Source organism: Xenopus laevis, chromosome 2S (genome assembly GCF_017654675.1).
Source record: "Xenopus laevis strain J_2021 chromosome 2S, Xenopus_laevis_v10.1, whole genome shotgun sequence".
Taxonomy (NCBI): Eukaryota; Metazoa; Chordata; class Amphibia; order Anura; family Pipidae; genus Xenopus; species Xenopus laevis.
In genome coordinates this window covers 34765994-34791346 of record NC_054374.1, presented here as the reverse complement: position 1 = coordinate 34791346, position 25353 = coordinate 34765994, and the positions used below count along the sequence as shown (strand labels likewise).

Here is a 25353-nt window from a genome sequence, read left to right as displayed (position 1 = left end):
GTTCTGAAGGGGGGTGGGGTAGTCCTGTCCTGTTCTGAAGGGGGGGGGAGTCCTGTCCTGTTCTGAAGGGGGGGAAGTCCTGAATGGCCCGAGTCCACCTCCGCATTGCAGAGTCACCAGGTGGCTTCTTTACACCACTGCTCAGTGCCCTGCTAGTGACTCACAAACACCTATAATCTTCTAGCTCAGCCCAGGATACAAACAGTGCGCGGGAAAACCAGGGCTACACTCCTCATTATATATAATGTACCCCGATGTGTGCTGCCTGGCCCCACTCCTGCTGGGGACTTGTGCCTTTTGCCTCCTGCCTACCCCGTCACATGCCGCTTGGAGGTAGGGGTAACAGATGCTGCTTAGCTCAGGCTTTTACCAACTGCACAGCAAGGCCCCCATTCCGGCAGATCCTGCCGGGGACTGTCCCCCTTCACCCCGGACACAAGCCAAGTAACTCCCTAAAGCAAGAGCAACGGCCAGGATGGAGGGTGAGCAATAAGCGCTACGGGAACAAGCTATGTGGGTACTACAGGTGCCGAGGTGAGGGATTAATAGCAAGCTACTGGCATGATGATTTTTGTGTTTTGTGAGGCAGGGTCATTTGAGACATTGCATTTAATCCCATTAATTAAAGATTACACTATAGTGCTAATGTTCCGTTACTGTAATATAGGGATATTAGAAGTCACTGAGGGGTTGTTCTGTGACCATATAAAGGCACAAGGCTGCAGGCTGAGTTATACAGGGAACTCTGAGTATCACTCATGTATTATAAGGGATAATGTACCCCCTACTGTAAATGATAAGGATATTAGAAGTCACTGAGGGTTTGTTCTGTTACCATATAAAGGCACAAGGCTGCAGGCTGAGTTATACAGGGAACTCTGAGTATCACTCATGTATTATAAGGGATAATGTACCCCCTACTGTAAATGATAAGGATATTAGAAGTCACTGAGGGGTTGTTCTGTAACCATATATTGTAAAGGCACAAGGCTGCAGGCTGAGTTATACAGGGAACTCTGAGTATTACTCATGTATTATAACGGATAATGTACCCCCTACTGTAAATGATAAGGATATTAGAAGTCACTGAGGGGTTGTTCTGTGACCATATAAAGACACAAGGCTGCAGGCTGAGTTATACAGGGAACTCTGAGTATCACTCATGTATTATAAGGGATAATGTACCCCCTACTGTAAATGATAAGGATATTAGAAGTCACTGAGGGGTTGTACTGTGACCATATAGAGGCACAAGGCTGCAGGCTGAGTTATACAGGGAACTCTGAGTATCACTCAGGAATTATAAGAGATAATGTACCCCCTACTGTAAATGATAAGGATATTAGAAGTCACTGAGGGGCACAAGACGACAGAATCTTTAACATATTTTACATGAATTACACTTAACTGAGAAAGGCAGCTTTTTATGCGCATAATTAACACTATCAGCATAGAAAGAATGAGGGCGGTAAGGATACAAATCACATTTATTGCACTGCCTTGTGGTTGTTTAACTCTTTCCTTGCCTTAATGTGCAAAGTTGTAATTGTGCATGTAATTGCCACTTTGCCACCCTTCTATAGTTCTGGGCTATTTATATCTGAAATTGTGAATGTGCCATCCTTCTATTAGTTCTGGGGATATTATACATGAAATTCTCCCAATATTTTGTGCAGAGGGGGCCCTGAAATAGTTTTTTGCAGGGGGGCCCTGGCATCTGAAGTTACGCCACTGGGGCAATCACTTTTTCACACAGGCCCATGTAGATTTGGAGTTTTTTTTCTCCCTTAATAACGTAAACCTTCATTTAAAAACTGCATTTTGTGTTCAATTATGTTATCTTTGACTAATAGTTAACGGTTTTTGATGAGCAGAAACATTTAAGTGTGACAAACATGCAAAAGAATAAGAAATCAGGAAGGGGGCAAATAGTTTTTCACACCACTGTAAGCCCTCCCAGTAAATTTAAAAGTGGTCATCTAGACAATGTTTGACTATACAGTACCTCCAGAACTTGTTGTAGGAGCCGTCCCCTTTTCAGCTTCTTGACTAACTTGGTATCACATTTCTAATATTTAGTGAATTAATAGATAGTAGCATAAAAGATCCATCTCAACATTTATCAGTTGGCAAGGGTTTTATTTTTCATGAAATGCTGCTTTTTTTTCTCCAAACAAACCTTTCTGGCAAGGATACAATCGGTTTTCTTGCCTTGCCCTTAACACATTTCTGCAGTAATGGTTTCGTACTTGTCACTTACAAAGTTAACAAAATACTGTAATTTGGAAATGGGTGCCCAAATTTCTGCATTTAACTGTAAATATGACTGCAACTACTGAAATGAACTTGGCTTGAAATTCGAAAAAAAAAATGACCAATCGAAATTTATTACAAAACTTGAATTTTTTACATTCGGGTGAATAGGATCAACCCGCAAACTTAAATTCGATTCCAGTTTTTTCACAAAATGAAAAAAATATTTCAAAATTTTGTTTTTTCAAAACTCCACCAAACGACTCCAAATTGAGGAGGTTCCCCATACGCTAAAACACCAATTTGGCAGGTTTCAGATGGCGAATAATCAAATTTGAATACTTAAAGGGACAGTACATGATCAATTTCAACTCGAATGGAATTTGGACTATGCCCTAGTCGAATTACACTAAAATAAACTCGAAATTCGAATTTAAAAATTCGAATTTCAAATTCGACCCTTGCTAAATCTGCCCCGAAATGTAATGAGGCATAGGGAATAAGTATTGAACGCATGAAGAAAAGGAGGCTCAAAAAAAAAAATGGAAACCTAAGAAACCTGCTGAAATCTGTCAGTATTTAGTCCTAATTGATGGCCTAGACAGCCGCAGGGGAGCGCAGGAGTAGACGTATTCAGTTTTTTTAATGCGGCTGTACTCACACAGGCACATGTAGGCATCGAACATAGGTTGAGACTTAACATGCTGCACTTTTCCTGCGTTCGGCGCCTACATGCGCCAGTGTGAATACAGCCCCATTGAAAAAAACTGAATGCGTCTACTCCTGCGCTCCCCTGCGGCTGAACGCATAAAAACGGAACGCAGGGGATCGCAGCTTCAAACGCTCGTCTGTTAGATCCCTTACCAAGGTATCACACAAGAAGCATGATGGGTAAAAGTAAAGAGCTCTCTCAAGACCTTCACTACCTTATATTTGTAGGAATATATTTCTATTGACGTGTTCAATAAATATTTTCCCCGCTGTAACCTCTGCCTTTCAGTGTGGGGGATGTTACACACACAAACAACATTTCCTTGAATTATGAGATGTTTCCATTGGAGTTAAGTACATTAGTGCAGAATATATGCCCTTGGATGTGATGTACAATATGAAGACTATTATGAAGCAAAGTAGATAACAAAAATGATGTGCTTTCTTCCTTAAAGCTGATGGAAATTGCAAGAATTGCTTTTCCTCGACTGGCATTAAAGAAATCCATGAACTGTGCAAGGCTTTTTAATGTATTTGTACTAACTGTATCATAATATCTGATCCATTAAACATGCACCAAAAGCATGCTTGGCTTTGATTAGCAAACTATATTTTATATTTACAATAAAAGCCCAGTTAACAATTCATGTGTGAACTATAATTTAAAAAGGGGGAAATAAACCCAAAAATAACATTTTGTATAACGAAAGAGAATTTAATTCTAAGCAAGTTTACAATATACAGTAAACTATTCAAAATAAAATTGAAGTCATTTGCAAATGGCATTGCAATTAAAAGCAGTTTATCATCTCCTTTCTGCAGTTCTGGTCGTGTCTCTTAAAGGAACAGTAACACCAACACATGAAAGTGTTTTAAAGTTATTAAAATATAATGTACTGTTGCCCTGCACTGGTAAATCTGTTGTTTTTGCTTCAGAAAGTCTACTGTAGTAAAAGGGGTGGTTCACCTTTAAGGTAACTTTTAGTATGTTATAGAATGGCCAATTCTTAGCAACTTCTCAATTGGTTTTCGTTATTTATTATTTCGAGTTTTATAGTTATTTGCCTTTTTCTTCTGACTCTTTGCAGCTTTGCATTGGGCGTCGCTGACCCCTTCTAAAACGCAAATGCTTTGTAAGGCTACAAATGTATTGTTATTGCTAATTTTTATTACTCATCTTTCTATTCAGGCCTCTTCTGTTCATATTCCAGTCTCTTATTTACATCAATGCTAAGGTAATTTGGACCCTAGTTACCAGACTGCTTAAAATTCAAATTGAAGAGCTGCTAAATAACTAAAAAAAACCTTAAATAATAAAAAATGAAAACCAATTGCAAATTGTCTCAGAATTTTACTCTCTGCATCATACAAAAAGTTATCTCAAAGGTGAACAACCCCTTTAATATAAACAAGCTGCTGTGTAGCTATAGGGGCAGCCATTCAAGCACAGGTTACATAGAAAATACCAGATGCACTCTGCAGAATCCGATTGTATTCTATGACAGAGTTAATCTGTTATCTGCTGTATATCCTGTGCCTTTTACCTTTTTCACCTTGAATGGCTACACCCATGACTACACAGCACAACAAGGTGGGTGATATCGGGATGATCCCTAGGGCCCAACGATCGGATTATAATGAGAGATATATGGAGGTCAGATTGCGGGAACGCATCAACGAAAAGATGCGGTCTGTAATCCGACAGGATTTTTATCCCTGCCAATTGAAATCTGGCCGACTCTCGGCCAGATATCAATCGTGGAAGCCCCCACACGGGCCCATAAGCTGCCTCCTCAGTCTGTCTGCAGCTTTCATCGGCCCATGTATGGCCACCTAACTATTAACATGTCCACTGATAGGTGCAAAGATTGCACCTATCAATGGACATGTTAATAGCGAATGAGGACATTTGTATTTTAAAAGGAGGTCATGGTGAATTTCCAACTTTAACACAGACTTTTACAGCCACTTCAATTACTTGAGCCCAACTCAAAAGGGTTTATACAAGATCTTAATAAATAATTCTACCATTCTTGTTTCATAGTATTTAATGAAGTATTCCCGTGGACCAGAGTTTTTGGAGCATTTGTTAGCAAAGACAAATTAACAGCGACACATTCAAAATTCTCAAAAACATTAAAATATATATCAAAGGGAATTATACTTATTAGCAATCTGATGATTGGAAGTCAGACTTTGGTCAACTGGATCAATTGGAGGGCTTTCTGGGCAGAATAACCTATACTAAATGCTTTCATGAACAATTCATTAAAAAAGCAAATCTGCGCATACACAAATTATTTACCCTCTTAATCCATACCTCCCAACTGTCCCGTTTTCAGCGAGACAGTGCCGCTTTTGACAGCCCAACCCTCAGTCCCTCGTTTGTACTGGAAAGTCACGATTTTCTCTGCACTGAACAGCCAGAAATAGAAACAAAGTTTCTGAATCAATTGGCTTTTGGCAGAGAGCCCAGAACAGGTAACAGGTGCAAATAAGATACTTTGTACCAATTTCGAGATAAGCAAATAAGTAATTGTAACAATATAAGATAACAGGTCCCTTGGGAGAAGTTAGACTCACAGCTTAAAGGGCAATTCACCTTCATTAGCAAAACTGTAATAACTGAAAAAAACACAGAAATATGTTCAAACTTTCATAACCTGACAAATTTTGTAAAATGAGCATGGTAATTAAGGGGTGTGGCCACAAAAATGGGCACGGTCAAACAAATTGCCAAATTTTTTTGTCCCTCTTTTTATTTCCAAAATGGTGGGAGGTATGTTAATCTAATGTCAATATTCAGTCTGTTTAGCCAAAGCCTAGTGCAAGTACAGCCACAGAATGGCAATCATTGCACTGGGTAACAATCCTTGGGCTTCAAGCAAACCCAGTAACCCCCTTTGCACAGATCCACAACTTTTTAACACTTTGGGGCACATTCACTAAGCTCGAGTGAAGGATTCGAAGTAAAAAAACGTTGAATTTCATAGTATTTTTTTGTGTACTTCGACTACGACTTAGATTCGAATGATTCGAACTAAAAATTGTTCGACTATTCGACCATTCGATAGTCGAAGTACTGTCTCTTTAAAAAAAACTTTAACTACATACGTCGGCAGTTTAAACCTATCGAGGTACAATGTTAGCCTATGGGGACCTTCCCCATCAATTTTTTAAGGTTTTTTTGTTCGAAGGAAAATCCTTCGGTCGATCGATTAAAATCCTTCGAATCGTTCGTTTCGAAGGATTTTTCCTTTGGTCGATCGATCGTAGGATTTGTGGTAAATCCTTCAAATTCGATATTCGAATTCGTAGGATTTTACTTCGAGGATCGAATTCGAGGGTTTATTAACCCTCGATATTCGACCCTTAGTAAATGTGCCCCTTTGTGATCAATCTCTGTAAGGCTGAGTACAAGATAGATGACAATGCACAACCACAAGTGTTGTGAAGGCTTCATCACAACATTAGAAGTTGCTTTTCAAGTTAAGCTGTGTATGTGGTTCCTGCTTTGCTAAGTGATGCAAACAGCAAAAAGTAAACCTCATAAAAAATTTTAAAAAAACATACAGTTGTCATTATAATCATAATTTACACAAAGTCTTGTGTCAGCTACTTATCAGGCCTGTGGCATCAGTTTCTATGACAAGTAAAACTTGTTTTTTTCTGCTTCTCAGCAGCTGCCCAGAGCCCACTGAGCATGTGAGTGTCACTGGCATTGCTAATAAAATCCAAGATGGTGACCCCCTGTGCACAACTTTGAATGCCTGAATCATTACTGTTAGTGAGACTGTAACATTTTAGACTGGTGTAGTAAGTTCAGTTCATATAAAATACAGCATTTCTACCTAGGTTATAAATATATCCAGTCCCAGATTCAGAGATCTATTGCATTGGTATGTGGGGATCAAATATATTATAATCTAAATTCTGGAATTGCTGAAAAGTTACTGTTCTGCTTAAACCCTGCTTTCCCCCCAATATATTTTATTTCTTTCTATGTGAAAATCATCTTAAAAATGTTGCTCTGAATGACACTTATTAATGTATTAAAGAGAGTATAGAACACTACAACGTGAAAAATAATTTCCTCTTAGTTTGAATTGATTCAGTAGCATAACTAGATGTTACTGGGCCCCACAGAAAAATAATTTGAGGTGCCCCAAACTCTCCAGAAGTTGCCCTGTTTTACCAATATATATAGTAATAGTACTCATTAATTAGGGCCTAATGGGACCCCTATACCTCCTAGGCCCCCCTGCAGCCACATGGTCTGCTTCCTATGTAGTTAATTACACCCCTGGATTGATTGCTGAATCCCCTTATTCCAAAGCATAACCATGGGAACAAGACATGTTTTGTTAAATTTCAAAAAAAAAGTAGAGAAAAAACAAAATCAGTTTTCTAATCTGCCTGTAAGTCAAGGTATAGAAGTGAATCCTTGAATCCTCTGACACATGGAATTGTCATCCCCCTCTCGCACGACATTCTGCATTCTAAAGGTACAGCACACGGAGAAGTGTTTCTGCAAAACTGTTCCTACAGTATTTAATGGATTTGTTTTGACTTGTTTATTTTTCTTACCATTAAACAACAGATTTGAAATTCATATACTATTGCACAATTTATCGTCCTATTGTGGGAATTCACTCAAATGCAATACCTTTGCCATATTAAGTGGCAGTAACATCCAGTATAACTTCAAACAGGTCTATGTCTGTGTTTTAATTAATGTAGGGTTTTCCCCAAAAACACACAACACTTTCCAATTTCATGCTCAACATTTGCAAAACCTTCTTTTGCAACTAGAACAGAAGGTCCACTGGAAGTCTGAATATCTAGGAAATCTGCTCTATGAAAGTTCTTCAGCCTCTAGTAGGGCAACGTAAACCAATAAAGAAAAATATTTCATCCACAGATGTTTCTCAAGTCACTTTAACTTTCCATGACCTTATAAAGGCACAAGGTAGAGTCCTGCAGCGGGTTGGGTACCCGCAAAAACCTGCGGTACCCTGCGGGTTGAGGGTAGAAGTTCCGGATGCGGGTAAAGACACGGGTCAGCGGTTCTGCAGGTTTGCGGGTCGCGGGTCTTCTCAATAGCGGTATTTACTCCTTTTTCTGATCTACTTCCGATGACATCACTTCTGGTTTACAATGACAGCACTTCCTGTTTTACTCATTTTTTTCTGATCATGTCTACTTCCGATTATATCACTTCCGGTTTACAATGACAGCACTTCCTGATTCTTGATGGTCAGCGGGTCCGGGTTGCCGATAAGGTTCTTGCGGGTCGGATCGGGTAGTGGTTCCAAGCGGGTAAGAATGCGGGTCCGGGTTGCGGATTGCAGGTTGCGGGTACGGGTCCCAAAAAATGGACCCGTGCAGGACTCGAGCACAAGGCACCAGGATAAGTGATTTTTAGTTCATGGGCTAAGTCCAAGGTGACTGATATCCTCTGGTTTTAGATTCAGGATAATATGATTTTTTTATAAACTGAAATGAGTCAAGAGTCGCAAATTACATCACAAGCCCCTATTTTGCTTAATGTATATACATACTATATGTACACCAATACAATCTTGCATAAACGTTCATTACAGATAATTGTAAGGGCCCTGATAATTTCTATCTGCAACCCAAATTGGCATAATGAATGTAATTTATAGAACATAGTTGGAAATTAATTGGCTCTCCAGTGTTTTACACTCTGTAGTGATTCATGAACACTCATTTCTCAGTAATTTTTTTGCGCTAACTCACTTCTCAGCAGTAACTAAGACAACATAAATTGAAATTATTTAAGGAATCATTTTAGTGAAGGTCTTGCAAATCAGTCATAATTACAAATTTGATGGCAAGGTGCACTGCAGCGCACTACCGAAAAAATCATAATTATCCTTCTAAGACCCTTTGCCCCAAAAAATATTGTATCAAATAAATAAAATATTGTACCAATCATCGTGACAATGCAGTCATTCTATATTAGGTTAGATAAGCTTTTTATCATTTATAGCAGCTGGGCTGGGAATTTGGGTTAGACTGAGTGCTGGCGATTTCTTTCTGTGTTTCGTGTACAAATTGTAGCCAAATATTGCCTATAGCTGCCATTCAGCCTTTAAAACAGGGAATGATTTACAGGTGTATTTAATTAACTGGGGCTTAAAAGTTCCCTTCTTTCTCACTAGAGTTCCTGATTTAAAAGGGTGGTTCACCTTAAAGTTATGTTTTCGAATGGCCAAATCTAAGCAATTTTTCAATTAGTCTTCATTATTTATTTATCGTTTTAGAATAATTTGCCTTTTTCTTCGGACTATTCTCTGCATTCAAATGGGGGTCACTGACCCCTCTAAAAACAAATTCTCTGCAAGGCTACAAATGTATTGTTATTGCTACTTTTTATTACTCATCTTTCCGTTCAGGCCTCTCCTATTCATATTCCTGTCTCTTTTTTTGCAAATCAATACATGATTACTAGAGTAATATGGACCATAGTAACCAATTAGTTGAAATTGCAGACTGGAGAGCTGCTGAATAAAAAGATAAATAACTGAAAAACTACAAATAATAATAAAAAAAATTTTCTGGTATGAAAACACAATTTGTTCATAGATTTATTAAACCCCAATGGGGTTAAAAGTCTCTGGGCAGGTCTGAGATGGAGTACTTTTTTGTACTCCATCTCAGACCTGCCAAGTTCATGTAGAAGTCAATGGCAGATGTTCGGTTGACATTTTGAAGATATGCTGATCTGCACTGGGTTTCATTCAATAATCCATAAATTTTGTGGTTTCTGCATTAAATCCGAAATCCGATAAAGTCACAGGTTTCAGGAGAAATAAAGACTTTTTCCAGTTACTTTCTGTTATCTATTTGTGACTGTTTTTCTAATGCTAACGTGTAAAGTTGAATTTTTCACCTTCTAAAACAGCTCTGGGAGGAGGAGGCTCAGACTCTTTAACTGTTTTAAATTAATAGATTTAGTTAATACATTTGTTATCTTTGTCCCTGCTGAACTTTCATTTGAAGCAGCGTAGGTAGTAGGGATGCGCCAAATCCACTATTTTGGATTCAGCCAAACCCCCAGATCCTTCGCGAAAGATTAGGCAAATTATTTGAAGGCTTGTTAAGGGATCACATTCAAAATTTTGTCCTAATAAATGGCATTATGAGCAACAATCAGCATGGCTTTATGAAGGATAGGTCATGTCAGACGAATTTGATTGATTTTATTATGAGGTAAGTAAGATTCTGGATAGTGGGGGGGCAGTATATGTGATCTATTTGGATTTTGCCAAAGCGTTTGATACTGTGCCCCACAAACGACTGCTTTCTAAACTAAGGTCTGTTGGGCTTAATGAAGTTGTTTGCACGTGGATAGGAAACTGGCTACAGGATCGGGTACAGAGGGTGGTTGTTAATGGGACATTCTCTACTTGGAGTAAGGTTCTTAGTGGGGTCCCTCAGGGCTCGGTATTGGGTCCACTTTTATTTAACTTATTCATTAATGACTTAGGGGAGGGTGTTGTAAGTAATGTATCAGTGTTTGCAGATGACACAAAATTATGCAGCCCAATTAATTCCATCCAGGATGTGGCATCCTTGCAACATGATCTTGACAAACTGGCAATCTTGGCAGCTAAGTGGCAAATGAGATTCAATGTTGATAAATGTAAAGTCATGCACCTGGGATGTAAAAATATCCAAGCCACTTATACCCTTAATTTGACTGCACTAGGCAAATCTAATATGGAAAAGGACCTTGGAGTCCTTGTAGATGATAAACTTGGCTGTAGCAAGCAATGCCAGTCAGCAGCATCAAGGGCAAATAAGATCTTGAGCTGTATTAAAAGGGGCATAGAGTCAAGAGAGGAGGGGGTCATTCTTACACTGTATAGAGCACTTGTAAGGCCCCATCTAGAATATGCCGTACAGTTTTGGTCTCCATCACTCAAACAGGACATTATTGTATTAGAGAGGGTACAGAGAAGGGCAACTAAGCTGGTAAAAGGTATGGAAATTCTTAGCTATGAGGAAAGACTGGCCAAATTGGGGATGTTCACGATGGAGATGAGGCGCTTAAGGGGTGATATGATAACTATGTATAAATATATAAGGGGATCATATAATAATCTCTCTAATGCTTTATTTACCAGTAGGTCTTTCCAACTGACACGAGTTCACCCATTCCGATTAGAAGAAAAGAGGTTCCGCCTAATTATTCGGAAGGGGTTTTTTACAGTGAGAGCTGTGAAGATGTGGAATTCTCTCCCTGAATCAGTGGTACAGGCTAATACATTAGAAAGCTTTAAGAAGGGGTTGGATGGTGTTTAGCAAGTGAGGGAATACAGGGTTATGGGAGATAGCTCACAGTACAAGTTGATCCAGGGACTAGTCCGATTGCCATTTTGGAGTCACAAAGGAATTTTTCCCCCTCTGAGGCAAATTAGAGAGGCTTCAGATGGGTTTTTTTTTGGCCTTCCTCTGGATCAACTGGCAGATAGGTAATTAATAAAAAGAAGGAAAAAAAAAAAGTTAAACTCGATGGACATGTGTCTTTTTTCAACCTTACTTACTATATTACTATGTTACTATGTTGTGATGCTGATTCTGTTAATAACTTTAAGAGTGGCTTGGATGATTTCTTGGACAAGCAAAATATCCAAGGCTATTGTGGTACTAAAATCTATAGTTAGTGTATATATAGTTTATGTGAGTGTATGGAAGGGTCAATGTGTGTGTGTATTGTTTGGATACTGGGTTTCATTTGGAGCGGTTGAACTCGATGGAAGAGTTTCACAGTTTTATCCATTGCCATTCAGACTGGCAAACTGAAGCTGAAGCTATGACTATACATTGATTATTCATAGCATGATCACATTTTTCCATCTACAATTTCACCATATATTTAGTTGGCTGGTGTTTGGGCATCTGTGGCCTCTTGAAATGCCAGGGCCTATTTTGAAGCCCAATCCAGGCCTAAATGGGACAACCTAGAGATACACAATCCTTATGAGTGGGGCAATTTATTTTTTGGGAGCTTCCTAAATGAAGGGCAGCAGAAATTCTGATATCTGACAGACAGCATTTATAGTTACTAATTTATGTTGCACATTATGACGTATCTTATCAGAAAATCCTGTAGTGTTGCATTTTATAAGAACTCATTTTAGAGTCCCCCTTTAAAATGAAATGCAACATGAAACTTGTTCTGGTGATTCATACTGAAAACAAGGACTCTCTTTGTAAAAGCAATCTGTTTTTTTTTTATTTTGCCTTTTGTTCTACAAATCAGTACAATCAAAAGGTGACATTCTCCTGCCACTGTAAACATGAAATGGATTACTAAATGCTTAGTGATTTCTAATACTCTAGAAATACATCTAAAACACATTTGACAGTTCTTATAACAATGGAATACAAGGTTACTATGGTTTTATAAAACCCACCATGAATTATATTTTGCTGTTGTCAATGTAAGGTATGTTCTTAATATTCAGAGCATCTTCCTTTGTTTAAGCTTTTTATTCTTTAACAACAACAAAAAAAGTAAAAAAAAAAATAATAATAATTTAAGAGGAGGTAGAGGGACAGGGAAAGAGAAAGTCTTGAAGAAATTATTGTCTTTTTGTCCTGTGAATTGTAATCCACAGAATTGACCTTGCCTAGACAATAGAAAAATATAATTCAGTTTCATGTCATCTATTGATGTAACTAATCCAGGCATTGGTACGGGATTTGGCCAAGATTCTGCCTTTTTCAGCAGGATTTATCCAAATCCAAGTGCCTGGCCTAACCAAATCCAAAAAGCATGTGACTTTTTGCCAGAAAACTAGGGATGCACCGAATCCAGGATTCTTTTCAGGATTTGGCCAGGATTCTGCCTTTTTCAGCAGGATTCGTATTCGGCACAATCCTTCTGCCCGGCCGAACCGAATCTGAATCCTAATTTGGATATGCAAATTAGGGTCAGGGAGGGAAATCGCATTACTTTGTCACAAAACAAGGAACTCATAATAGTTGGTTAAGGGATACTGTCATGGGAAAACATGTTTTTTTCAAAACGCATGAGTTAATAGTGCTGCTCCAGCAGAATTCTGCACTGAAATCCATTTTTTAAAAGAGCAAATAGATTTTTTTATATTTAATTTTGAAATCTGACATGGGGCTATACGTATTGTCAGTTTCCCAGGTGCCCTTAAATCATGTGACTTGTGCTCTGATAAACTTCAGTCACTCTTTACTGCTACACTGCAAATTGAAGTGACATCACCCCCTCCCCAGTATCCTATCAGTAGTCTATAAATAAAACAATGGGCAGCTAACCAGATAGCAGTTACCTGATACCTCTGCTGAAGGATTTGTTTGCTAAAGTTGCCATATCCCCACCCAGTGGTAGACATGAGAACAGCATGACCTAGGTAGTGGTTAAATGCAATGGGATAGGGAGAATTAAAAGCTGTCTCAAAGCAGTTCAATCCTAAAGTGCTGGCTCCTTCTCAAGGCTCAGAATCAGGCACAATGGACAGAAATTGCCTCCACACAGATATTACAGCTAAAAAAAAATGCATTTGTTGGTTTAAGAATAAAATTTAAATAGTGGAGTACATTATTTGCAATGTAGACAGTGTCATTTTTAAATAAAAAGTAAACCATAAAATTTATGACAGAATCCCTTTCAGCTTCAATAATGTAAACGTGTATTGATTGGTTGTTATAGATTAGTGAATAATTTCTATGTATCACTCCTTTATCCTAGTTATAATTCTTTATTATTCAAAACAGAGCAAACGGGAGAATTTTTAGCATCTTTCACAGTAGTGCATTCGTTTAATAAAAAAAGTATATATATTTAATTTATTAGCAAAATTAATCTTACTGCAGCATGAAAGTTGACAGATTAATTGAAAAAGTTATTTTGTAGAACACTTTGCAGAATAGGCCAATGGTTTACTTATTATGAGTCATGGAGCTTGGGTTTTTCTGCAAGAACAATTGTTCCGCCATCTGTGATTATGTGCACTCAGATAATGGCAGTTGTAATCAACAGTGCCACACTCTTTTGTGTTTTCCAATTTGTTTCAAAAGTAGTTTTAAGAAAAGCATTAAGATATTCTAACATTTTAGCCTGAGTAAATGCACATCTAAAAGTTCTGTGAGAATGGCAAGGTGTGTAACTACTGGCCCATACTGAGGCTTGACAAGGAACTGCCTTGAAGCAAAAGATTCAATAAAACCAAAAACAAGGACCCTAGCAGAAAAGTATATGGGCAGGCAGTAGACAAAAAAAGTCTAGCTTCAGGTGCAAAGTCAAGGTAGGCAGCAGACAAGAATAACCAAATCACAGGCCAGGAGTCAAAAACCAGGGGCTCAGAATAAGAGAAACAAGGGCAGAGCAGAAAACAACTCACAGGAACTCAGGACAGGAATTGTAGGTTTGGTCACATAAAGGAACTTCATTTTTCAGCACAGAGTATCGGAGACAGGCTGGACTACTGCCTGCAGCTGGATCATAACTGGTGTCAGCCAGGGTAACGTACAGGGTGAAAAGTCATTCATACAGCAGCAAAAACTTTAGGCATCTTCTGACTGGAGTAACAACCAGCAAATAGCAGGTTCCTGCAGTGGTGTAACTAGATATTACCGGGCCCTGTACCAAATTATTTTTCAGGCCCACAAAATATTTAGCTGTTGACTTGTTTTATCAATATTTATTGAAAATGTTTATGAATAAGGGCCTAATGGGGCCCCTATACCTCCGCGGCCCCCCTGCAGCTGTAGGGTCTGCTTCCTCTATAGTTACGCAAGAGAATAAGAAAGAGAAAGAACTGATCCATGTATTTGCACCCTCCCATCAACGCATGTCCACAAGCTCATATGTATACACCATTAAAACTTATTAGAACTTAACTTTTATTACTGATAGATAAGATAAAAAAGTCCAGTGATAATTAAAACATGGTTAGGACCTGGGAGACGGATTAACTTAGTAGTGGGCTGGTGGTACGGATAAGTGGTAAATGTATGCTAGTGGAGGTCATCCCAAAAGACTCTGTTTAAACACTATTCAGAAATAAATATGGGGGTAATCGGGGTAGTAGACTACATGCAATGTTATACAACCCAAATCGCCCCCTTAGAAGCACATAACCCAAAGGGTCAGTGGGGCCTAAATCAGTGGGGTTGTGTAAGTTGCTCACTTAATTAGCACCCCCGATGTGTACAATATTAGCAATTAGTATGGGTAGAGGTGCTGCTAATCGTTGGAGAGGCAGGTTTGGTAAATCCCAGAGCTTGCGTCTCTATTGGAATAACCCCCGTTGTGTGCTGTGGGTGAAGGGGTTGGCTGACCAAGGGCTGCACAACGGGGGGTTATTCCAATAGAGACTGGACATGTGTAATGTAATGTAATGTATTTGCTTCAACATATACGTCCAATCCACTTTAAATTTCCCGCCATATGCAAATTAGCCTGAGCGAAGACCTCTAACGAAGTTGCGCTAGGCAGAATTGAATTCTAGCGCATCTTCGCTTTGATTTGCTCTCATTGCTGAAGTAACGTTAGTGAAAATTCGCCAGCATTCAGTGCTCTGTATGAAACTTTGCATTTTAGTAAATTAGCGTTGTCTGAGCGAATTTTCGCCTGGTGAATTCTTGCAAAGGCTGCGAAGCGGACACTGGCGAATTTTCACTGCTTAGTAAATTTACCCCTTGCTGTAATTTTGCTCAGCATTAAGAGAAACATATTGTGGGTGGGACTGAAATAAGTTTGGGGTATATTTATGAAAGAGTGAAGTTAGAGTTCACCACAGTCCACTAGAGTGAAATTCCACCACTCTACATTCATTTCTATGGGATTTCCAAGAGAGTATTTATCAATAGGTGAAAGTGAAATTCACCCTTTGATAATTATGCCTTTCAAAATGCCATAGAAATGAATGGAGAGTGGGTGGATTTCAACGGACTGTGGTGATCTCTAACTTCACTCTTTGATAAATATACCCCATCGAGTCTTTGGGATATATTTATCAAAGAGTGAAGTTAGAGATAACCACAGTCCGCTAGAGGGAAATATTGCCTCTCTCCATTCATTTCTATGGGATTTTTAAAGGCGTATTTATCAAAGGGTGAAAGTGAAAGTTCACCCTTTGATAATATATGCTTTTAAAAATCCCCATAGAAATGAATGGAGAGAGGCGGCATTTCCCTCTAGCGGACTGTGGTGATCTGTAAGTTCAATTTTTGATAAATATACCCCTCAATTTGGTCAATATTGAAAATAACGCCTATCCCTAATATTCCCCACCCCAAATAATGGTATAGCCTTCATCTGTAATTATTTGTCAAAAAATGGATTAAAATAAGGTCTATTCATTAAAAAAAAACAAAGTAAAATGCAATTATTTATACACTTATAGATAATGTTTCCAGTGGTTATTCAAACCTTCTAAATTATTAGAATAGGGAGTATTTGCTATCTAGATGGCCATTGTCTGGCTAATTCTGGAAGCATACACTGAGAAGTGGTTATAGGAATTTTGAGTTTCTATAGCAAAGTCACTAGCACACCTACTAAAATAAAAAGAAGGGAAAAAAAAGCACCAAGTTGCACTATAATTTATTTGCTGCACAGATGGTGATGGTACTATCAAGCCTTGGGGTAAAATTAAGATTTGCAAGTGCACCTGTTTTAATACACTCCCCAAGGGGTAAGATAGTGTTTAATTAACCGTTAATCAAAAGTCTGATTTAGCATTGGCCCCCATGGTATTATATAAGAGATCCAAGGTTGAAGTCTCTTTATAAAAGCAACATAACCTAGTTTGTGAAAGTTCTCAATATTTTCTTTAAACTGTACAGTGATTTCAAGTTTGTGACACACGGTTGCCTCAAAGTTAGGGAGGCAGAGGCTTTAAATGTCTATTAGGGGGAAGATTTACTAAGCTCGAGTGAAGAATTCGAATGGAAAAAAATTTGAATTTCGAAGTATTTTTTTGGGTACTTCGACCATCCGATTTTCACAATTTTTTTATTTTTTCACCCGAAAATATCGATTTTTGCCCGAAAACTCTGAAAACTTCGGGGTATTGCACGAAACTCAGCGCACATCAAAAAATTATTGGGACTTCTCCCATTGACTTATATTTAACCTCGACATGTCAGAGATGCCGGATTTTCTGATTCGATTTTTTCCACCCTTGTGGTTTAATAAATTCCAAAAAATTTGTGATTTTTTAGAAATCAGATTTTATAAAAAAAATCACACATTTTTCATGATTTTTGCATTCAGAGTTTAGTAAATAACCCCCCAAATCTCACCCCAACTGATCTTCAGTCAGGGACCCAGTGCTCCTTACGATTTCCAAAACTGTGATTTGGAAACCACTAACTGAAAACAATGTAGATGTACAACATTCTACACATTAGCTAATGATTTCATACCTATTAACAATGGTTCCCCACCGTGTTGATGTGTTAATTTGCATGATTTAATAATATGGGTAGTTTGGCAATTGCTCAAATAAAACTTATACTGAAATGGTGCTGAAATTATATTCTGTCTTTTCTTTTAATTCAAAAATTCCTATTTTGTATTATAGGTATGGGACCTGTTATCCAGAATGTTCAGGTCCTGTAATTTGGATCTTCATATCTTAAATCTACTAGAAAATCATTTAAACAATAAATTAATCCAATAGGTTGGTTTTGCTTCCAACAATGATGAATTATATCTTAGTTGGGATCAAGTACAAGCTACTGTTTTATTATTCCAGAGAAACAGGGAAATGTTTTTTTTTTAATTTGGATTATTTGGATAAAATGTAGTGTATGGGAGACGACCTTTCCTTAATTTGGAGCTTTCTGGGTAACGGGTTTCAGGAAAAAGGGATCCTATACCTGTATTATAAATCTATAATGTTGAATTGTTTTGCTTTCACAGTCACTACCTGCCTTATGATTAGTTGACTTTGTTTAAATAGAAAAAATAGAAACTGGACTCTTTATAAAAGCTATGACTTCACCCTTTTGTTGTATTGGTTTTGGCATACAAATAAGCAGAAGTGAGTTTATCTGTGCACTGGGAATCTGACTTCCCTGTTCTAAGCGTCTGGCCGTCTGCATATGTGATGCAGCTTCTTTATTTGTCATGTTTCATTTAAGAAATATCAAAAAAGCTGACTTTTTATACAACACTAGAAATAATCATTAAAGAACGAGTAAAATTAAAGTGTGTGTGTGCATGTTCAGTAGTGATGGGTGAATTTGGGGCGTTTCGCTTCACCAAAAATTATGTGAATTTAATGAGAAACTGGAAAAAATTTGCAAAACGGCGACAGCATCTCGTTTTTGACGCCGGCGTCCGTTTTTTGGACGCCGGTGTGCATTTTTTTGACACCTGCGAATTTTTACTGCCGAATTTTCATGGCGGTTTCACGAATTTATTCGCTGGCGCCGATCATGGGAATTTGCTGCAAATTCACGTCTGGAGAATAAATTCGCCCATCTCTAATGTTCAGTGCTAAACCTCCATATATGTTACTCTTTCATTTCACCCTCACCGTTAATTCATCTCTAGACATTTCACACAGCAATACAAGTGTGGGACCTGTTATCCAGAATGCTCAGGATTTGGGGCTTTCTGGATAAGGGATCTTTCCATAATGGATGTCCATTCCATTAGTTTGCTTAAAAGTTATTTAAACATCTAGGGGCCTATTTACTAAAACTCAAATTTTTCTAGTGAATTTTTAGAGGAAAAAAAGCTTCTAAAAATCCAAATACAAATATACTCCAGCTAAAACCTGTCAAAATCAGGGTCCCTTTAACAACTGGAACATGTTTTTTCCCTTCAGGATTCTCAATCATTTCAGGCTGTTTGGGCTGATCATTCGATAATCTGATAAACTTGAGTTGTCGCATCAACAACTTGAAAAAGTCGCACGATTGGAGCATTACATCGAAAAAGTTGCACGATTTTGTCACAACTTTTTCTACCACCAATTTTTTTTTTAGAATAAATTATTAGTAAATTAAGGGTATTTGGGGGTTTGGTCCAATTGTTTTTTTTATAACAAAGCGAGAAAAGTTGAGTTTTAGGAAATAGGCCTCTAAATAAACCCACAGTATTGTTTTGCCTCCGATAAGAATTAATTTTATCTTTGCTGGGATCAAGTACAAGGTACTGTTTTATTATTACAGAGGAAAAGGAAATTATTTGTAAAAATTTTAATTATTTGGTTAAAAGGGAGTCTATGGCAGATGGCCTTCCTGTAAATCGGAGCTTTCTGGATAACAGATCCCATACCTGCATAGTAATTCTTACTAAGTCAATCAGAAAATGAATATTTAGTATTCTAAATGAGAATGGCCATTCCAGTGATGACTGACATACAGTATGTGGCCAGATTGAGGACATTTTATTATATGCACCATCCCAGTGAAGAGGGAGAGGGTATTTTCTTTCATACACATGTCCTAAGATGTTAAAGAAAATATGCAGAGGATCTGTTTTTCTCTCTGTGTGAATTATGCAGTCACATCCAAAATGCAGTGAGCACAACTTTCCCTGTTGCTTTTATTTGTCCATAGTTGACATTTATTTAAAGCATGTGCCTGTTTAATTTGCATGAATTGTATTTAAATGTAATGCTATTGAACTAGAAGGAAAGACATTTTCAGGTACACTTGTCTGTTTCTAATTTGTCTGCAACTTATTAAAGTATTTCATATGATGCTAAAATGGTAGAGGATCTGTTATCTGAAAACCCGTTATCCAGAAAGCTCTGAATTATGAAACAGCCATCTCCTATAGGACTCCTAACAACATAATTCAACATTTTCTAAAATGATTTCCTTTTTCTCTGTAATCATATAACAATACCTTGTACTTGATCCCAAATAGGGTCCTTAATCTTATTGTGTTTTTTTTTTATGTTGAAATTATTTTTTAGTAGACTGTGATATTGTGATTTAAAGGGGACCTGTATTTAGACATAAAAAGCTGTAAAATAAAAGTACTTTTCAAATTAGTCAGGAAACACACATTATTTTTTTTATTCAAAAACCCATCCCCGTTATAAACTCATTTAAAAATTTCAGCTGTCAATCATATATTGCCTGGCCCTCCTCTATGCCAGAGGCATAGAGGCAGGCAAGCAATTACTTTCACTTTCCATCCTGCACTTCCTTGATGTCACTGCTCTCCTCACATTACCTTTCTCTCCTGACCATCTAATTGGTTAGCCAGTGCAAGGACATGACATCAGGTGCCCCATTCTGGTGCATAAACAAGAGTTTGGCATGATGAAAAACTTGTCTTAATAACAATGTCCACAAAATGGCACCTGCCTGCTTCATATGATTTTGAATTCCAAGACTAAAAAAAAACAAACTTTAAATAATTTATAAAGTGTATGTGAAGTTTATTTTGCTTTACTAACATCATAAAACAGGATTTGAAATTACTTCTTAGGGTGACAGGTCTCCTTTAAATTGCAAAAGATCCGCAAATGCCCAGATCCCAAGCATTCTGGATAAAAGGTCCCATACCTGCATGATGAAGTAAAGAAACATGTGGCCGCTATAAGTTAAATTTTCAAATGTTTAATTCAGATCAAATAATACCCATGTGGCTTTGTTATGGAAACAATTGTTCAGTGCTCATTAGTAGTGATGGGCGAATTTCTCGAGTTTCGCCAAAAAATTCACGAATTTCCCGCGAATTTCGACACCGGCGATAATTCCGTGGCTGGCGACAATTATGATACCCATTAAAGTCAATGGGTGCCTAGAATTCCTAGAATTCCGACGCCAGCGTCAAATATATTTTGACACCATTGAATTTTCGAAATTTTTTGCCGCAATTTCGCAAATTTATTCACCAGCGGTGAAACGCAGAAATTCGCCGCAAACTTGCGCGAGTTTAAATGTAAACTTTATCAATGTTTTCATCAACAATTGTGTAAAACAACATTTTACAGTTTATTTTTACCAGTTAACCCGACATGTTTAATGTTTTTAAAAACTTAAAAAAAAAAAAAAAAAGAAAGGCTTATTCAAATAGAAAATGGGTACTGACTTAGCTATGTGAAAAAGTAGCAAAAGTATTGCAGTGAAACATGTTACTATAGGGAAAATATTTACCAAGAGTTTTCCAAGGGCAATGACCTCAATCTGGACAATGTTGGGTACCAGTCCACCTACCAATATATAATTGTATCATTCCATAGTCCTGTAGAACTACTTTGCACACCCAATTATTTGCAGTGTACAAATTATTTATATTCTGTCATTAAGACTGTGTCTTATTTCCTAGGTAATCCCAGTAAACAGTGGCAGAACAACCGGGGAGCAAAGATAATTACTCTCCCCAGCTCTTTGCTCCGCTGCTTGATTTAGCTACAAGAGGGTGGGAGGGAATTTTTCAGAAAGTGTTTTTTTTCTATATAGGCACCCAAGCATCCCCATCTATAGATGTTAGCCTAGCATTGTATTTGATATTAATTAAATATGGACCTGTTTGTGGATACTCTTTTTGCCACATATTATTGGCTTTATTTTTCACCGCAGCTCAAGATGAAATCTGTGGGGTTTTTTACGCTTATTTATTATTGAATTTTCCGAAAATTCGCTTTGCGGGAAAAAAATCTAATTATCACGATTTTCTCTGATTTTTGACCCGAAAACTCTGAGACCCTGCGCACATCAAAAAATCATTGGGACTTCTCCCATTGACTTATGTGCAACCTTGACAGGTCTGTATATGCCGTATTTTCTGATTCTGACTTTTCCATTCTCTGGGTTTAGTAAATTCCAAAGAAATTGTGAATTTTTTTAAAAGTCCATTTCTATTAAAAAAAAAATCACAAATTTTTCTGGATTTATGTCTTGGGAGTTTAGTAAATAACCCCCTAAATGTGAGAAATTTTCAAATTAGAAGTTAAAATTTAGATATGGAGTAGTTTGTAAATCTGTTCTTTATTGCGTTTAAGTAGATTGCCAAAGTTTCTTTAAATGACAGCTTCCAGTTACTGTCATTTATTTTAACATTAATGTCTTCCTGACCACTTAATTGGTTAAGAAATGCTTAAATGTCATTGATAGAAGGAACCACTTTTTTTTAACCAACAAGAAAATAAAGCTTTGTCATGAACAAAATTTGAACGTTTAAATGTATTTATTTTTTTTCAAAAGAAGGGGCCCATTAATTTGTTAGGTATGACCTAATTTTTATTGGGATGTAATAGAGCAAAACCTGGAGTAAGTTTTATAAGGACTCTCAATTCAAAAGACCAACAATAGTGGAACAAATTTACATCAACTGTTTCACATTATGGACAGTAAGGGGCCGATTCGCTAACTTCGAGTGAAGGATTCGAAGTTTTTTTTGGGCTACTTCGACCATCAAATGGGCTACTTCGACCTTCGACTACGACTACGACTTCGAATCGAAGGATTCGAAGTAAAAATCGTTCGACTATTTGACCATTCGATAGTCGAAGTACTGTCTCTTTAAAAAATACTTCGACCCCCCTAGTTCGCCATCTAAAAGCTACCGAAGTCAATTTTAGCCTATGGGGAAGGTATTCCTTCGATCGTTGGATTAAAATCCTTCGATTTGAAGGATTTTATCGTTCGATCGAAGGAGTTATCCTTCGATCGTTCGATCGAAATATCTGCGCTAAATCCTTCGACTTCGATATTTGAAGGATTTAAATTCCTAGTCGAATATCGAGGGTTAATTAACCCTCGATATTCGACCCTTAGTGAATCGGCCCCTAAGATTTAGTAGTGGAATTCTCTCTCAAACTTTTTTACATGCGTATCTCAAATGAAAAAGCTTAATCTGTTGAATCCTCCTTTTGCTTTGATCTGCTTGTTAATATCAATGATAGACCACCCTTTTTCAATTGGTTGATTGTAGGAGGTGCAGGAGAAGCTAATACCCATCATTTATCAGTCATCTCTCCAGCTCCTGTGAGTGCTCATGACAACATATCAAACAGTAGCAGATGCATGTCCCTCTATGCTAGGGCTTGAAAATCACCAATACCTAATAAGGCACATGGTGACTATGAATGGCAACAACAACTCGTAACTATCAGTAACCAGAGAAGGTTTAAAGCTGGAGTTCAGTGGACCTCACCGTACGGGGCAGATTTACCAAAGGGCGAAGTGGCTAATGCTAGCGTCAATTCGCTAGCGTTACCGCCTGCAGGGACATTGCCAATTTACTAACAGATGCAGGTGCCAATTTGCTAGCGAAAAAGATAGGCACTAGCAGTCATTCACACTCTATCGCCAGGCAAAAATTCGCTCTGGTGAATGGACGTTACCTCTTTCGCCAGAGTTGCCTTCGCCGCCTCAGACCAGGCAAAGTGCATTAAAGCAGCTAGATCTTCCTCAATCTTCTGTTACTTACATCATATTCTGGAGTGGAAAATGCATCAAAGTTCAAAAAACGCTGGTGACTTTTCCTTTTTTCAGAGTACTAGTCCTTAAAAATTTTTATTTTTTATAACCGGTTTTCTCCATACATTCTCTAACATGTGGAACATTTACTTTACAGTGGGCTCATGTGTTGGGCAATTCTATTGTCTTTATAAAGGTTCCCTTGACATGTGTAATAAACAGTGTAAATGTAAAGTATTTGCTGCAAAATATAACATAGAGAAGTCCATTCAACTTTAAATTTCCCGCCATATGCAAATTAACCTGAACGCAAAAGCTCTAGCGAATTTTCGTTAGGCAGAAATGAACGCTAGAGTATCTTTACTTTGAAATGTCGCATTACCAAAGAACGTTAGTGAAAAGCGCCAACATTCAGCGCTTAGTAGGAAACTCCGCATATTAGTGAACTGGCGTAGTCTGAGAGAATTTTTGCCTGGTGAAGTGTTGAGCTGGGTGAGAAGTGGACGATGGTAAATTTTCGGCAGTTAGTAAATCTGCCCCTCGATGTCTTCTCTCTAACTCAAATTGTGGCATATGGACATGTGTACTCATGTACGCTGATATGATTTTAGATATGTTACTTTATTTCCTAGAGATAATCTTTACCAACATGTAATGGCTGGGTTGTCAGCGGCTGATGTGCTGTACAGTACTGCAACATAATAAATCTTAGACGTATAGTGGAACGATTCTTATTGCCTGTGTGCAGGGATAGTATTATAAATCACATTCAGATCAGGGCAGAAATAAAAGAAGTAGAAGGCAGATATAGGCTAGCTTAATATACTTCAAAGGAACAGTAACACCAAAAAATTGTGTTTGAAAGTAATTAATAGAATATACTGTTACCCTGCACTGGTACAAGCTGTGTGCTTGTGTCATAAAGACTACTATAGTTTATATCAACCAGCTGTTATTTGGCCATGGGGCAGAGCCCTAGGCAACCTGGCCGGGCTAAGTGCGCGCTGGCGCGCATGCGCAAAAATACGCGCCGGCGCGCATGCTCGAATCTACGCAGAAAACAGAAATGACCAACGCCAGTTAGGGAGACACAGGACCGGACACGGGGTAGGCGACAGAGCAGGTATGTGCCTGGCGCCCCCTCAGCTTTGCGCCCTAGGCACGTGCCTACTCTGCCTACCCCTAGTTCCGGCCCTGCCATAGGGCAGCCATTCATGCTGGAAAAAATGAGAAAAGACACAGGTTACATAAGCACTGTACAATACAATGGGGTTTTATCTGCTATCTGTTATCTGCTATGTAACCTGCACCTTTTTTCCAGCTTGATTGTCTGTCCCGAAGGCTACACAGCAGTTTTGTTTATATAAAGTATAGTAGTCCTACTGAAGAAAATACACAACTTTTTACCAGTACAGGTCAATACTACATTATATTCTAGTTACTTTCTTCCACTTTCAGCTTTTGGTGTTACTGTTTCTTTAACTAGTGAGAAGGAAATGAATAAAGATGTTTGTCAATGTTGCCTTTGCAATGTATAGTTGATTAATTGCTGATCAAGTCATAGGTGACATTAGCCAATCATTGGGAAGAGTCAATGATTTTTCTGCTGATCTGCTTTGATCGAAGGAAAATCCTTCGATTGATGGATTAAAATCCTTTGAATCGTTCGATTCGAAGGATTTACTCGTTCCATCTAACGTTTTTTCAATCGATCGACGTATTTGCTGTAAATCCTTCGAAGAATTTTACTTTGAGGGTCGAATATCGACCCTTAGTAAATGTGCCCCTTAGTGTGTATAGAATGGACAATTCTAAGCAACTTTTCAATTGGTCTTCATTATTTATTTGTTATAGTTTTTGGATTATTTGCCTTCTACTGACTCTTTCCATCTTTTAAATCTAAAAAAGACAAATCCTCTGTAAAGCTACACATTTTTTGCTATTGCTACTCTTTATTCCTCCTCTTTCTATTCAGAT

The 25353-nt window shown here is 37.9% G+C and overlaps 1 long non-coding RNA gene across 1 annotated transcript in view; it reads left to right on the top strand.

Moving 5' to 3' along the window:
• Positions 1-400: 400 nt before the first annotated feature.
• The window catches only part of LOC121400478, a 63252-nt gene continuing 38299 nt past the window's right edge, over positions 401-25353 (top strand). The window contains exon 1 of the long non-coding RNA XR_005965762.1: positions 401-534. This is a non-coding gene — a long non-coding RNA (uncharacterized LOC121400478). The remainder of the gene's footprint in view (positions 535-25353) is intronic.